The sequence below is a fragment of the Stegostoma tigrinum genome, chromosome 7 (genome assembly GCF_030684315.1).
Source record: "Stegostoma tigrinum isolate sSteTig4 chromosome 7, sSteTig4.hap1, whole genome shotgun sequence".
NCBI lineage: Eukaryota > Metazoa > Chordata > Chondrichthyes > Orectolobiformes > Stegostomatidae > Stegostoma > Stegostoma tigrinum.
Window position 1 is genome coordinate 21,574,934 of NC_081360.1, and position 17,636 is coordinate 21,592,569.

The window sequence follows — 17,636 nt, forward strand, 5'->3', positions numbered from 1 at the left end:
CACTGGTGATCTGCATTAACATTTAAACTCTCTTCTTGCTGTTAAGGTTCATTTTGAGATTAATTTAAGATTATTTTAAAAACATTGCCATGGCTTAATTAACAAGATTTAACTTACCTTATTCGGATGAAAATTTAAAACAAACAGTCTATCTACTTAAGAGAGTTGGTGAGGAATAAAATCTGTAGTCAAACAACATGTTTGGTGTGCAAATATCTTAGACAAATGTCTGAATTTGACATGCATAATTTGGCAAATGAAACAAAACATGCTGCACATTCATGTCAAATTTATTGCAATTGAAAGGAAATCACAACTTTTATAAATGTACTTTCATAATGAGAATTAAAATATGATGTGACCACAAAATGTTTTCCTGCTAGCGTAATGAAAGTTAGGTATTAATACTGGGTATACAGAAACTCTGGAATTATAACCAACTTAAACAATTTTTTGGCCTGCAGCTATGCAACAGTCAATTTCTCCACTGTTTCCCTAAGCAAAGAATGTTAGTGCATGACATATTTATTTTTGGCAACAAACCAGTAAAGTAGAAGAATCCAAAGACTCAAGATTTTCTTTCTGAGATTGATACTTAATTTTAGACGCATGTTAATATTCACATTGTCCTTCATTCCACAATCAACAGATTAAAATAGTAAACTCTTCTGGATATCATTTCTACTTATGTAAAAATGTAAAACTTGACACACCATTTTACCCCTACAGACAGAATGTATGGGAAAAACAAAATATAATCAATGTAGAGGTCACCAGACAGACAGCCTGAAACGATTTTTTGTGTTTTCAAAAGGTTTTCTTGTGGGCACAGAGATACACGAGCCGTCTATTAAATTTGTAAAGCTGTGTGCTGCAATGACCCTGGACCAAGTGCCACCATCACAAGTCCAAGACTAGCCTTGGTTAGGGAATGTTCCCATGGATCATTGGTAGTGGTTAACTGAAGCACCCACCATGAATAGTGTCCAATAGTACTGCATCATTGATGTAGTATTCAGGAGTCAGTCTGTCCAAACTTATGACTGAGATCAGAGTAAATATGCTACGTCAACAAGCTGGGGTGAGCCTGACATTAAAATACTAGCCCACTGCTTGCCCATATTCAAAAGTGGTGCTCTTCGATAAGCTGCTTGATCATACTAACAATGTGGCTTGTAATCAGCTTGAAACTGTAGTTGAGTGATACAGGTAAAAGCATTCACACCACAGAACAGCAAAAGGCGAAAAGATTTCCTCATGATCAAGTCACAATTTGATCTCAAGTTCCAATCTGAGCATGACTGGGGGAATATAATATTGCCGTATCAAATGGCAGAATCCATTTCTGGATGTTTGTCCCTTTCCAAGCAAAGTTTGATAGGCTGAACGGCTTCCTTCTGTGTAATAAGTTCCTACAATGAAATGACTAAGTATTTCAAGTAGAATACATGTGGTAACATGTATTGTTCAAGATCCTCTCAATTTCTACAGGTCTATTATAGAAATCTTGCACTAAATCCAGTTGTGTAGGAATTCAATGCACAGATATGCAAATTCGACAGCTATGTTTTTCTACATTGCTTCCAATTCCATATGGAGAGTATCTATTTATTTTTAGTGTATCAATTCCTTTTGCCAGTAAAAGTAAATTTACATGACTAGAAAGAGTGGCTTGTTAGCTTTAAGTAGTAAGCAGAGATTTCATAGCAGGAAAACTGATTTTACTGCATACCAATTCATGAGAGCGCTTAGGGCTCTTTGTGGCCCCATTCCACCTCACCTGTGGGCTTTCAAATAATTGCCACTCCATCTACCTTTTGCTGGCTTTGGAACTTAACTCAACTCAGAATCAACATTTAATTTGCTTATCTTACTCCACAGAAAAAGACAGTGTGACAACGTAATTTTAGACAAAATAAAGCTGTTTACTAAAATAGTTATTCAATACAACTAATAGTGCTAAAGCATTTTTACTTCATGACAAAAATCAAAACTATTTGCAAATGCAGATTTATATAGAATCTGTGATGCAGCATTGCTGACATCTCTTAACTATGACACTGGTTGGACTGTAGTCTTTCGTATCCTACCTGTATCTTGTACCACAGCTTATGAAGCAATAGCAATGAAAGTATCATACTCAACGCTTCTGGCATATGGCTTGTAATATTCTTAATATCAGACTAAAAAATTGCAGCCAATTGTATGGCACATTTGGCTAAAGTGAAAAAAAATTACATGACATTACATTTAAACCAAAAATTCAAATTAAATAATAGTCTAGATTTAATATTAATAACGATGGTGAAGCTAACACTCACAACTACTATGGAGTAAATCTCACGGCAACTTCTGGACTCTACACATGAGAGAAATCAAAAAGTGATGGTCAGAGATATCCACTCTTTCATATGGTTTGCTGTAATAGAGCTTGCCATTTGACTCAACATTGAAAGACATGCAATAGAGTGAACTTAGACTGGCTTAGAGTGAACATTTCCCACTAGGTTAGCTGTAAAGGACAGGGCTGGTACATTTAAGTGAAAGTAAATCTCTAACAATGTGATAATTAATAATTACTGTCATATGGCTTCTCTGGTCCCAACGCATTAATTTTATAAATTTAGTGTCACAATGGGTTTGATTTTCCTATCTGTTTAGATTCTCTTTCTCATCCCATCTGTCTTTCCCAATCTTCGTCAATATTAGAAATATTCTGTCTTGATTTAAATCTAATTTAGGCAGGTGGCTCAATGAAGATTCATCAATCTGGTTGAACACCTCACTTTTTCTTCACTGCCACAGATCTCCTGTAAAGGACATCACACTGGCTCAGATATAAGATTAGAGTGACTCTTTAAGCCGGTCTTAAAAGTCAAGTTTGTATACTGTCTTCATGTACAGTATACGTTTTTGCGGCACTTCATGGAATGAATTATAAGTTAACAGAGTTATCTTGTATAATCATTGCTCTTCCCTAATGATTTGTTACCTGTTTAGATTGGAAGACAGAGGAATTTGGAAGCATAGTACGACAATGTAAAATACAAGAGAAATAATGTACAGGTATAAAACCACCCGGAAAAATCTAGACATAATTACTTTTCTTTAAAAAAGCTATTAATAAACAGAAATCAGGACTGTGACTGTGATTTTATCCTGAGCCCCATATTCTTTATCTACTTGCCGTACCTTGTCAACACTATCTAAATACATAAGCACCAAGGGGTTAGCTAACACTTGTATGCTGATAACACATCAACTCCACCTATTTTGATTTTGCTATCATTTGAGTTTTATTTCATTTGTGTGATGAGGGTTTAATTATTGCTAATCTCTAATTGTCCTGGAATTGAGTGACTCGCCAGGCTATTTCAAAGGCCAGTTAAGAGTCAACCACATTGCTGTAGACCTAAACTCACATGTAGGCCACACCAGACCCACAGCAATGTGGTTGACTCTCAATTGCCCTCTGAAACAGCCTAGTAAGCCGCACAGTTGTACCAATAGCTACAAAGACTCAAAAGAAATGAAACCGGATAGAACACCTAGCATTGACCTCGGCATGGAAGAAGACAACAGCAGAAATAGTCCTATCAACACTGCAAATTCCACTTCACTAACATATATGGGAGAGCTGTCTCACAGACTAATTAAGCAACAGCCTGACACAGTCGTACTCAGACAATGAGACCTGCAAACAATGTCCCAGACACCACCATCACTATCCTTGGATATGACCTGTCTCAATGGCAGGACAGAGCCAACATAGGTAGCAGCAAGTTGGGACGGTGTTGATCTTGGAGTCCTCAACATTGACTCCAGACCCCATGACGTCTCGTGGCTTCAGGTTAAATATGGGCAAGGAAACCTCCTGCTGATTACCACATAGCATCCTCTCTCTGCTTATGGATCAGTGCTCCTCTGTGTTGAATAACACTTAGAGGAAGCACTACAGAAGGCAAGGGCACAAAATGTATTCTGGGTGGGGGATTTCAATGTCCACCCCCCAGGGTCCCTCAGCAGCAGATCGGGCTGGTTGGCTCCTAAAGGACATAGCTACTAGACTAGGTCTACAGCAGGCTGTGAGGGAACCAACAAGAGGGAAAAACATACTTAAGCTCATTCTTACCAGTCTGCCAGCTGCAGTTGCATCTGTCCATGACAGTATTGTTAAGAGTGACCATTGCACAGTCTTTGTGGAGACAAAGTCGCGCCTTCACATTGAGAATAACTTCCATTGCGTTGCTAAACCATCCTTCACACAGGATCTGGCAACTCAAGACTGGGCATCCATGAGACACTGTGGTCCATCAACATCAGCAGAATTGTACTTCAGCGCAACTGCTACCTCATGGTTTGGCATATCCTTCACTCAGCCATTACCGTCAAGCTAGGAGATCAACCGTGGTTCAATGGTGAGTGCAGGAGGGCATGCCAGGAGCAGCACCAGGCATACCTGAAAATGAGGTATCAACTTGGTGAAGCCACCAAACAGGACTACTTGCATGCCAAACAGCAAAAACAGCAAGTCACAGACAGAGCTAAGAGATCCCACAAACAATGGGTCAGATCTAAGCTCAGCACTCCTGCCACATCCAGTCGTGAATGGTGGTGGACAATTAAACAATTCATTGGAGGAGAATGCTCCACCAAATATCCCCATCCTCAATGAAGGAAGAACCCAGAACATCAGTGCAAAAGAAAAGGCTGAAGCATTCACAGCAATCTTCAGCCAGAAGTACTGAGTGGACCATCCATCCCGGCTCCTCCAATGGTCCCCAGCAATACAGATACCAGTCTTCAGCCAATTTAATTCAATCCACATGATATTAAGAAAAAGGTGCAGACATTGGATACTGCAAAGGCTGTGGGCCCTAACAACATTCCAGCAACAGTACTAAAGACTCATGCTCCAGAACTTGCCACTCCCATAGGCAAGCTGTTCAAGCACAGCTACACTGGTATCTACCAGGCAATGTGGAATATTGCCTAAGTACGTCCTGTCCCTTTTTTTGTATACAATTCCAAGCCCATGACCACTTCCATCTAGAAGGACAAGGGCAGAAGACACCACTACCTCGAGTTCCCCTCCAAGCCACTCACCACCCTATCATGGAAATATATCACCGTTCCTTCAGTATTGCTGGGTCAAAATCCTGGAATTCCCTCCCTAATGACATTGTAGGTCAACCCATAGCGGGTGGACTGCAGTGGTTCAAGAAGACAGCTCACCATCACCTTCTCAAAGGCAACTAGGGTCAGGCAATAAATGCTGGCGAGCCAGTGATACCCACATCCCACGAATGAATAGAAAAAAGAACAGATTGAGAAACTGTTTCTTCTCCACTGTTATCAGACTTTCAAACAGATCTCTTAAATGTTAATTCTGCACACACACTCTCTCTCTCTGTGCACCTTCTCTGCAGCTATAACACGGTATTCTATACTCTGTTCTGCTACCTTGATGCATTTTCTATGGTATGATCTGTACAGCACACAAAACAATACTTATAACTGCATCAAATCAAATTCAAATTTACAGGATTACTGTTCATCTACAACTGTGACAAGAAATTTCCTCCAACTCCATGTTGGCAAGGGCAAATCCCATGATCTTCATTACCCGTCACAAGATTCAAATGCTTGTCATGAATAACTGTTTATTGCCCTGATTGCTTGAACTCAAGCCTCAATTTATTTCCTCAACTTTTATGTCTTAACCTCCCTCCACTTATCTGCAGCTAGTTTTTTGGGCTTCATCCTTCACAAAATTTATCTTTATCCAAAATATTTACAGAATATAATAGAATCCCTACAGTGCAGAAACAGGCCCTTTGACCCAACAAGTCCACACCAAACCTCAGAGCACCCCCTACTTTACATATCCCTGAACACTATGGACAATTTAGCATGGCCAATCCACCTAGCCTGCACATCTCTGGACTGTGGGAAGAAACTGGAGCACCCAGAGGAAGCCCACACAGACATGGGGAGAATGTGGAAACTCCATACAGATAGGCACCCGAGGGTGAAATTGAACCCAGGCCCCTGGCGCTGTAAGGCAACAGTGCTAACCATTGAGTCACTGTGCTGCCCCATTTTACCACATCATTCCTGTACACTCATAACCCTGGTCCTTATCCACATTATTCCTGGTCCCCAGTGCCTCCAAATTTAAAATCCTCAGCCTAGGGGTTAAATTTGTTCATGGTCTCATGTCCTCCTGTACCTGTAACCTTCTCCAGGCCTACAAGGCCAGCTAGATGGTGACCTATTGTACATCTGTCCTGTCATCAATTTCCAAAGAGTGGTCTGAAATTCATACCTAACAATTTACTACCTCAACAACTCCCTGTACTAATTTAGGTCCTTCATCAAGCTTTTTATTATCCTTTACAAAATCTTCATTGCCTCAATATCCATATTTTGCAGATTATGCTCTGTGCTGTATGTGCTGTTGGTGATTTTCACTGTCACTATTATTTTGGAATTGCAAGTAGTCACTGTTACGTAGGTAGATGTAACTGCCAAAGTGTGTATAAAGAAGGTCACATAAACAGCAAACAGTAAAACAATAGGAAGTGATATCCAGGACACCATCAAAATGCATGTACACTACTTCATTTGGTGTCACTAAGCCTTTTACATTTTCTTATTTGTTCAAGGGATGTGATCAACACCTTTTTAATGGGTCAGCATTTATTGCCTATCCCTAATTGCCCTGTGATGAGCTGCTTTCTTGAACTACTGCAGTCCCTGGGGTATAAGCGCATCTAAAATGCTGTTATGAAGTGAGTTCCGGGATTTTGACACAATAATAAGGAACAGCAATATCATTCTAAGTCGTATCGATACATGATTGGAGGGGTGCTTTGTAGCTTTGCACTTCGAGATGGTAGAAGTTCTGGGTTTGGAGGTGCTGTTGGAAGTGTGTCTTGGAGAGTTTTTGCAATGCATTTTGTAGACAGTATGCATTATTACCCCTATATGATGGTGAAGGGACTGAATGTGGAAGATGGTGAATGGGGTGCCAATCGAAAAAGCTCTATTTTTTAGAGGTGATGAGCTTCATGAACATTGTTGGATCTGCACTCATCCAGGCAAGTGGGGAGTATTCCATCACACTCCTAAGTCCTATCCCATGTAGACATTGGACAGGCAATGGGGACAGAGAAGGAGATTTGCAGAATTCTTAATTTCTGACCTGGTCTTGTAGCCACTGTATTTATATGGCTGATCTAGTTGAGGTTCTAATTCACTGGTAACCCCCAGGATGTTGATAGTGAGAAATTCAGCAGTTGTAATATCATTGAAAGCCAAGTACAGATGGTTAATTTCTGCCTTCTTAGAGATGGTCATTGTCTGGTAATTTTATGATGTGAATACTACTTGCCACTCATGCACAATCTAGATGATGTCCAGGTCTTGCTGCATATTAACACTGACGCATTCTGAAGCAGTCAGTGCTAATGTTGCTAAACATTGTGCTACCAGCAAACACTCCCAACTTAGTTTTTACGATGGAGGAAATGGCATTGCTGAAACAACTAAAAAAATAGTTGAGTCTAGGGCACTACCATGAGCATCTCTATTCAAATAATAAACAAAAAAAGAAATTTCTGGAAAAACTCAGCTGGTCTGGCAACATCTGTGCAGAGAAATCAGAGTTAACATTTCAGGTCCAGTGACCCTTCTTTAGAACTGACGACAGCTAGGAAAAAGTTGTTTTTTTAATGTAGAAGATGGAGGGGGATGGGTACAGTCAAAAGAGAGAAAAACAGTTGTACAGACAGGTGGCTAATGGTCAGCCTAGGAGAATGAATAGCTTTAATGGGGACTATAAGTGGATAAAAGGTTATCTGGACTCAAAACCTTGGCTTGCTTTCTCTGCATTTATGCTGCCTGACCCAGTGTGATCTACAGCAACATTTTTTTTCAGTACAGATTCCAGCATCTGCAGTAATTTGCTCCTAACAATGGGTTGTGTGTAACAGCAGGTTGTGCGATAACAAGATCTGGTACGTGGGTTTGGGGTAAAGTATGGAGAAGTTGCTCAAGCACTAACATTGTTGAACTCAATATTGGAGTGCAGAAAGTTAATCACATCCAATCAAGTAATACTTTGGTGTTCAGAACAGTCGCTTTCATCTAATCTCTGGACTTCAGTTCTTTGGTCTGTGTTTAGGTCAAGGTTATAATAAGGTCAGAGGTTGAGCGGTCCTGGCAGAATCCAAACCGAGCATCAGAAAACAGGTTATTTTTGAGCAAGCATTGATCAAAAACACTGCCAGTGGCCCCTTCTGCAACTTCCATCACTGGTGGCCATGAATAGTCTACTAAAGCAGTAAATTAGCCAGGTTGGATTTGGCCTGCCTTCTACGTTTGAAAAGGCCCAGGCAATTTTCAACATGGCTCAGTTGATGCCAGTTTTGTAACTCTACAGGAACTGCTTGGATGAAGGCACAGCAGGTTGAGGAGCTGTTGCCTTTACTACTATTGCCAGAGTTGTGTAAGGACATATAGTGCTTGCCGTAATTAGTGCTGTCATATGTTTCTTGATATCATGTTAAGTGAATCAAATTGACCAAAAATGCATCTGTAATACTGAGGAGTGCAGAAGCAGGCAAGCCAATGGGGTTTCTGTTTATCATTCAATCTGAAAGACAACATTTCCAGTAAAAGGAATACTTTCTGATCTGCATGGAGGTGGCAACAAAGACTAAGTTCTCTCGGGAATAACCTACAATTTTCTGACTCAATTCAACTTAACCAGAGTGACAATACAATGACAGGTGGGCTTCTTCACCACAATTCCCATGCCCTTCAATCTTCCTGCTTATTTACCAAATCCATGCTTAATTTTCTTTGTTATTCTCTTTGTCACTGCCCATGATTTGATACTCTCTCAATAAACCCACCACTTTTATATTGATGATGTTCAAGTTCCATGACTGGTGTTCAGAACGCAACAGATGCCTTGTTTACATTGCAACGTTCTGCTACTGGTTAAACAAAAGTCATGTAAGTATCTGAAATTTGCTCATGGATATAAAAATATACATCAATTGGAAAAAACAGATTAATTTACCATTGGTGCACTCAATGCTTTCTACGTTTGGTTCCAGCAGAATGCCCCAACAGTTCCGGACGTATCGATGTCCACTGTCACCACTGCAGACATCCAATCAGTCTTCCTGAGGCTCAATCCCAGGAAAGCCACAGGCCCAGACAGAGTCCCCGGTCGAGCAGTTAGGTCCTGTGTGGACCAGGTGGCAGAGGTATTCACCGACATCTTCACCCTCTCCCTCCTACAAAGCAAAGTCCCTACCTGCTTCAAGAAGATGACCATCACAGTACCCAAGAAAGCACGTGCAACGTGCCTTCATGACTACCACCCAGTGGCTCTGACCTCTATAATCATGAAGTACTTTGAGAGGCTGGTCATGGCCCATTGTCTTCCAGCCTGTATCGATGCTCTACAATTTCATTGCCAACACAACAGGTCCACAGAGGATGCCATTTCCCCAGCACTGCCCTCAACGCTGGAACATGTGGGCAACAAGAACACCTACATCAGAATCCTGGTCCACCTACAATACCATAATTCCCTTCAGACTAATCTCAAAACTCCGAGACCTAGGTCTCGGCTCTGCCCTCTGCAGCTGAATCCTCAGCTTTCTGACCCATGGACCACAATCACTGAAGATAAACAACTGCACTTCCATCATAATAACACTCAGACACTGGAGCCCCCACCCCCAAAACCCAAGGATATGTCCTCAGCTCTCTACTGTGCTCCCCTTGTACAGCCACAACTGTGTTGCCAAATTCTGAACGAATGCCATTTGCAAGCTTGTTGATGACACTATCATGGCAGGATGGATAACAAACAATGACGAGTCAGAATACAGAAAGGAGATAGAGGGCTTAGTGATGTGGTGCAATGAGAACAACCTCTCTTTCAATGTCATCTAAACTAAAGAACAGATTATTGGCTTCAGAAAGAAGGAAGGGAGTAGAGCCCTACACCATCTACACCAACGGAGTGGAGGTTGACAAGGTGAAGAGCATCAAGTTCCTAGAAATGACAGTAACCAACAACTTGTCCTGGTCCTGGTCTTCCCATGTAGATGTGACAGTCAAGAAGGCACAACAACCCCTCTTCTTCCTCAGGAAATTTGACATGTCCACAAGGTCCTTCACCAAATTTTTTTTGTAAATACACCACTGAAAGCGTACTGTTTGGGCTCATAATAGCCTGGTAGGACAACTGCTCTGCCCAGGACAGTAAGAAACCACAGAAGGTTTTGAGCACAGCCAGCCGATCTCAGAAGCCAACCTTCCATCCACGGTGTCCATTTACAGGGCCCGTTGCTGCACAAAGGCTGCCATCAAAGACCTATCGCACCCCAGCAATGCTCTCCTACAGCCTCTTCCACCAGACAGAATATACAGAAGCTTGAATACACGTGCACCAGCAGGTTCGAGAACGGCTTCTTCCCTGCCATTATTAGATTGATGAATGGACTCCCTAACTTCAAATAATGTTGATCTGGTCTAGTGCATACCCTGTGTGATAGAATTTGTTCACCTCTGTCTAGTTGTTTTCACCCAATGATCTGTATGTCCCTTGCTTACTATAATCTGACTGTAGTGCTTGTGAACAAAGTTTTTCACTGTACTTAGGTACACATGATAATAAATCAATCATTGGTGCGTACATCCCCAGATGAGACTGGAAACTATAGGGTATCTCAAGTGAGCAATCTGTTACAAAGTGTCATAACAATACTGTCATTTTGAAAAGACAACAGCTCTAACAATATTCCAGATGTAGTCAATGTTTAATTTTAAAGGTCATTGAGAACAGAACATGGCCAATAAATGAAAACAGACCATAACAATAGCTGTTAAAGTAAATGCCTAATACATTTTCCAGAATGCTACTGTGCAGGTTATTACTGTTGCGGCAATAATTAAACATTTTCATTATCCAAACAACCGCAACCACATCTCTTTGCTAATAAAACCACCCTTTTGCCTTGATTCAAATGACAAAGTAGAAGAACTGCATCAGTGTGCATCCACCATTTTAAAAAAAAAATACAAATGCTGGAGTGCAAGAGAAGTCTCTGAAGCTAGACACCTCGAAGTCAACACTTTGATCAGAATCACCATAGCCAAACGTATCCAAAACTTTTAAAAACACGGCCTACTTTCCTCTGAAACAATGAAAAATCTTGTGTCAACCCATATGATTTAATTGGGAATGATCCCACTCTTGTATGAAGCAACACTCGTGATAAGAAAGATTTGAAACAAAAAAAAGATTGTAAACCACGTGAGCAACTTCATCATTGATTACGTGACAGTGATGTTGCACAAGGAGCAAATTCTATCCATCTGACTTCTCTGAAAATACTTTGTACCAGTTTTGTTGAGTTTCAGCACTTGGAGTGAGGTGGTTGTCCGTTCAAGCACTTCTTCAAAAGCTAGTCTTAGCCATTACTTCTGTACAGTACTGCGAGAATGCTGCATTGTGAAAGATTGCTTCCCAGTCAACTAAAAAATTCCCTTGCACTACCAGAAAAGAAAACCAGTGTGCGTCTTGACCATTTTTTTCCAGTTGAACAATCTCCAAAAGAAAGTTAAAATGGATCAGAGGTTATGGGATGAAAGCACGAACAGGATACTAAGTAAGGTGAACAGCCAAGTACATACTGAATGGGAAAGCAGGCTCGAAGGGTCAAATGAACTACTCCAGTTCCAATTTTCTACATTTCTATGTAATTGGTCACTCATCTCATCATTGTGGGATCTTACCAAGCCAAAAGCAGGTGCACAACCACAGACTGGACTGTATAGACAACAGTCATAACCGCACTCTTGTACTGCAGAGTCCTAGAATTTGCAACATAGGTACACAAGAGCACCCACTAATGACTAATCATTTGTCATTGCCATGGATTCAATTATAAAGATGCAAAGTAATGAAAGAAATTGAGGCTAAATGCAATTTCAGAATAATAGAATTGAGATGACACATTCCAGTTTCATTCAAAGATGACAGTCCACACTTCACTGACAAGATACCTACAGTTCCACGGCTTTAATCTCAATAAAGTTGATGAAATCATCAATGTATGCTTTTGAATCAGACCCTACATTGTGAACACGATTATCCAGAATTCATTATGCTTCCACTACTTCACTCCACTATTTGTCTCTCACAGTTATGCCATATACAGATAGTAGGAACTGCCGATGCTGGAGAATCTGAGATAACACAATGTGAAGCTGGATGAACACAGCAGGCCCAGCAGCATCAGAGGAGCAGGAAAGTTTGACGTTTCCGGTCGGGACCCTTCTTCATATATCATGCCGTATATAGTGCTTAAATCTGGTAGACATGCTCCATAGGTAGGGAGGACCGTCTTGCTATTTATTGATCTGACCATGATAACACCGCTCTGCAAACAACATTGATATTTCAGTGGTGTTGCAGTCTAACATTTTCACCCAACGTGCACAATTTTAATGAGCTACGCATTAGGCAGTAACCATGGAAGTACAGCACATACAGTTAACTGTACTTTCGCTTTACCATTTTGCTAACAACCATACCGAAATATCATAGTGGATGTGTTTATCAAGTGCAACAATTGAAAAATCAGATCACAAACCTAATTGTACATATTAATCAGAGAATCCCTAAAGTGTGGAAAAAGACTATTCAGCCCATCAAGCCTACACTAACCCTTTGAAGAGCATCCCACCGAGAACCATCCCCCTAACCTATCCCTGTAACCTTGCATTTCCCACGGCTAATCCACCTACCCTGCACATCCCTGGACACTGGACAATTTAGCATGGCCAATCTAACTATCCCACACATCTCTGGACTAAGAGGAAACTGGAGCACCTGGAGGAAACCCATATGGACATGAGAAGAATAAGCAAACTCCACACAGACAGTCACCCGAGGGTAGAATTGAATGCAGTCCCTAGCTCTGTAATGCAGCAGTGCTAACCACTGAGACACTGTGCCACCGTTTTATGCGATTTTTATCTTTCATGGGACGTGGGCATTATTGGCAAGGTCAGCATGTTACTCGTCCCTAAATGTCTTTGAATCAAGTATTACTAGGCCATTTCAAAGGATAATTAAGAGTCAGTTATATGAATCCTGCATCAAATGTATGCCCGAGTTGATGAAAATTTATTCACTGGATGATGAATAATTCCTGTGAAAATTCCCAAAAGCTATGTATTCAAGGTACTGTGAAGCTTAAGCATTCAGAAGGCCTAAAGCGAGCACAAAGTCCAAATATTAATAGTCAATTATTTTCAAAAGAGCAATGTGTAAAAATTTGAGGGTCCATCATAACTACACTGATTACTTAACTTTATGCATCTTAGAAAAAATGCCAGGATCTCTCAGATATTGTGTAATCAACCTGTTCAGATTTGTTATCAGACAACTCTGGAGGAGTTGGAACTTGAACTCAGGCCTCCTGACTCAGAGATATGGACACCACCGCTGCACAAGAATTATAACGGCTGCGGCCTTCATTAGCATATACTGTGCTTTCACAGGACAAGACAGTGATTATATTTAGGTAACTCCTCCATGTAGCCAGTACAGTCATCGTGGATTTAATATGTTATAAAAGTCTTAACCTTACATTCAGCAACTACTGCTATAAGACCACAGTTTCTATAGCTGTAAACACTCATTATTTAAAATTTACTCAAAAGGGGCTTCTCAATGCATTTAAGCAAGAAAGACTACGTTGAGACTAAAATAATCCAGACACCAATACTCAAATGCATTAGGGCGCAGAACTGAGAAATTAACCAGAAAAATCCACAAATTGGGGCAATAAAATATCTCTTATCCAAATGTGAAACAGTCAGAATCTGTCCTGAGCTATTCATCCAATCAGGGCCCTGTTCACTGGTTCACTCTCTTGCTTTATGTAAGTGAATCTATGAGCATCCAATATGGATTTGGAGCAGTTTGTGAATGAAAATGCAGAGGGAAGGCAACAAAACAATGAGTAAGGTTGTTGCGGTCATGCCAGAGGCTGAGCTCAGCAGAATATTAAATGCCTTCATGTTTGAGGCAGTGGGGCAGTAGGGCAGGCAAGAAATGAGGCTGCAAGTGCCAAGGAGCAAGCTGGAGTTCCAGTGTAGCAGGCCTACAAGGGGTAAGGGGAGAATGCAGCAGCAGAAAGGTTGGGGTGGGTGGAGCGGGGGTGGTGTGATTGAGTGAAGGTGCAAAAATGGAGAAGAGAAAGAGGGGCAGCAAAAATTGAAAAAAAAAAACAGTGCAGAAAGTACATAGCAGCAAACAGAAGCGTGCAGTTTTGAACCTTTCAACGAAGCATGTTTCTATGACAATCAACACCGTTAACTGGATAATTCAATATTGAACAGTTTCATTTCAGGTTTACATTTATGTTATCCCATCTCAACATGCATGCACACGAAAAATACATATGAACACATGAACTCAGAGGATTAAACCATTCAGTCCCCCAAACTTGTTCTGTCATTCAAGAACATGGTTGATCTGATTGTAACCTCAATTCTGCATTCTTGCCTATCCCTGATAACAATTTACCCCCTCAAGCATCTCACACACTGAATATATAATGCAGTAACTGCGTTAGAGGCTAACGTGTGATCACCTAGCTACGACCTCCCCAGTCCATGGGGAGCATATTTATAGGGTTGACTTTTGGTGTATATAAATGTGCTCCATTTGGTTTTGAATAAATTTGTTGCAAACTAATCCATTTATCACGTGCCAATTTAAATACTGCATTGTCTTGAAATTAATGCTTTCTTTTGTGTGGTGGCTTTATGCTTAAATGGAATGCAAGTGACATTTGTGGATATTGTTGAATTTTTCTAATCCCACTTCTGTGCAAATCAAAACGGCCCAGACAACAACAAAACTTAATAATGGAGTTAGTGAGAATGAAAAAGTAACTCTTAAGAAAATCTCAACAGAAACCCTGTGATATCCCAAATTATTTTGACTTTGGCTCCACGCCGTGAGGTTCCAAAGCCAAATGTTTTTTGTATTGGTCAAATCATTCAATAAAACTGGTATTCCTCTATAGCGTTACACACTCATTTCTTTTGTATATTCTTAGAATTAGAATTTTAATAGCCTTTATTATCAATTGCACTCGAATGAGTGCAGTGAAAAGTTTATATTTTGCCATTATATTTTAATTGCTGTTGTCACCCCACATTTAGTAAACTCATACAAAAGGGTCCTAATATGTTGCAATACCATTGACTACATTTTACAGTTGATATTCACTTATTTAAATTCATTAAACTGACACCCATGTGACATGCTACAGTAGTTAACAAATACAACATTCAGAAACAAAACGATTGAGGATGATCAATGACAGACTGTATATCTGTTCATTATTTTCAAAACCAATACTGGCCTCATACATGAAGAATTACTGTAGTCTTCACAATGTGAAGTCTGGAAGCAAACACTGGAAATTTTTAAAAACCTTATAATAATTGGGTATCACACTTTTACTGGCAGAGACAAATATTCTCCTGTTGAGATGTTACTGATTGTCAATTATGAACAAATTCACAAGTCGTCTATGATTCTAAAAGGTTAGTGCTGCATCCCACTTCAGAATCCAAAGCTCCCGGTAAAACCTCTCAACTCTTCATTCACAATAATAAAATAATTTAAATTCAAATCAGGCAAGAAACAGCCCACAACTTACTTATGCAGAAAGCATAAATGTGAAACTCTTTCAAATTTTTGTTCTTTGAACTTTTAGTTTAATTTCTCATGATGGCAGATCAACTCTGATTGCATTTGCCTACATCAATTTCCATCAATACATCAATAAAGCAGGGCTTCAGTTTTAAAATTATCATTTACTTTTCTCCATCATCCTGCAGTCATTCCCCTCCTTATCTGTAATTGCTGCCAGTCACAGACTGTTCCATGATATCCATGGTCTTTTAATTCTACCTTCTAGAGCATGCCTGATTTTAATTCAACCCACCGTTGGCAGTCACACCTTCAGGAGCACAGCACTAAGGCTTTTAAAATTTTTAAGTTTTAAACCTCTGACTTTCCACCTTCTCTTATGTCTTATGTTCATTCAAATCCATCTCTCTGACCAATCTTTTGGCCATCTGTACTAATATTTCCATGTGTTGTGGTGTCAAATTTTGCTGTCCTGAAGCTTCTTGGGATGTTTTGTGATGTTCAAGGCATTATATAAATACAAATTGTTACTGTTCAGGAAATGTAAGTATTTTCATGGAAATTCAATATATTCTGATGCATTAGAAGTAGATTTTTTTGTACATAAAGTCTCTCTTCTTTAAAGGTAGTTCATTGCACAGGTACATTGTATCAATCATTGCTTCCAGTTTGTAAGGACCAGACTTCTTATTAACCCAAGCGACACTGTATCTTCTCCAATAAAATTATCCTTACTCTGCACTGTTACTTATCTTTTTCCATGGCTAACCTAAACTTTGCGGCACAATAATTTTGTCCTAGGCCCAATCGTCTTCAGTTGCTTCATTGATGACCTTCTCTCCATCAAAGTTCAGAAATGGGGATGCTCACTGAAGACTGCAGAACATTCAGCACTATTCATGATTCCTCAGATACAGAAGCAGTCCATGTCCAAATGTTGCAAGACCTGGACAGAGTGCAAAACAGCAGGTATGCCAACACTGAATTTATAAGTAACAACCCTAAAAATAGCTCACTGACTGCCTCCTGTTGAATCTGTCAGTGTTTTAACCTGGAGTCGGGCTGTAAACACCTTATTGATATATGATATTCACTTCCACAGATCCTTTTCGCTACCTTGAGGTTTCTTTGCAAGTCTGATCAACATAATTATAGTATTTAGAGATAATAAAATGTGAGGCTGGATGAACACAGCAGGCCAAGCAGCATCTCAGGGGCCTGCTGTGTTCATCCAGCCTCACATTTTGTTATCTTGGAATTCTCCAGCATCTGCAGTTCCCATTATCTCTGATAGTATTTAGAGAATGTGTACAGTAAAGACAATGGCCTGAATTTTACAGCAAACAAATGCATTTATTATACTTAGACTTTTCCACCAACTTTACCTCAAATTACAATTCACTCATTAATGTGAAAATCAAACTGTGCTGTGTAAAAACTTTTTTTTTATTTTTATGCTCTTAAAATTGTGGACTGAAATGAGAAATAACTTTTAACATCAGTATTTTGCAAACTTTGCTGCACGTTTTGAAAAACATGAAACTAGCCATACATGGCAGCCATCACTTACACATCTGTTTGAATGCACAGTAGTTGAAACAGTTGTAGACCTAGGGGAACTAAGGGTTTCTGTATTCATATGGATCTTTGGTTGGCAACTTTGGTCTATGAACTAATGAATAGATATTGATGACAAGAGCAGTTTTCCTGCCAGCAACTCTGTAATTGATTCTCAGATTACTGAACAGTTGCGGCTGAGAACAGGATATAGATCTCTACCAGCTCAGGAACTGTCTCTAATCATTCTCTGCAGTAAGCTACATTAAACCTGAAAACTTTCCTTCAGCAGTTGCTGTAAACTGTGACC

General features: G+C 40.0%; 1 protein-coding gene and 1 long non-coding RNA gene across 4 annotated transcripts in view; one reads left to right on the top strand and one right to left on the bottom strand.

The window, feature by feature from the left end:
* The window catches only part of hdac4 (histone deacetylase 4), a 532,576-nt gene that overhangs the window by 311,110 nt on the left and 203,830 nt on the right, over positions 1–17,636 (bottom strand). The gene's annotated exons all lie outside the window — the stretch shown is intronic.
* The window catches only part of LOC132209812 (uncharacterized), a 42,040-nt gene that overhangs the window by 4,541 nt on the left and 19,863 nt on the right, over positions 1–17,636 (top strand). Inside the window, exon 2 of the long non-coding RNA XR_009445929.1 lies at positions 16,571–16,738. This is a non-coding gene — a long non-coding RNA (uncharacterized LOC132209812). The remainder of the gene's footprint in view (positions 1–16,570; positions 16,739–17,636) is intronic.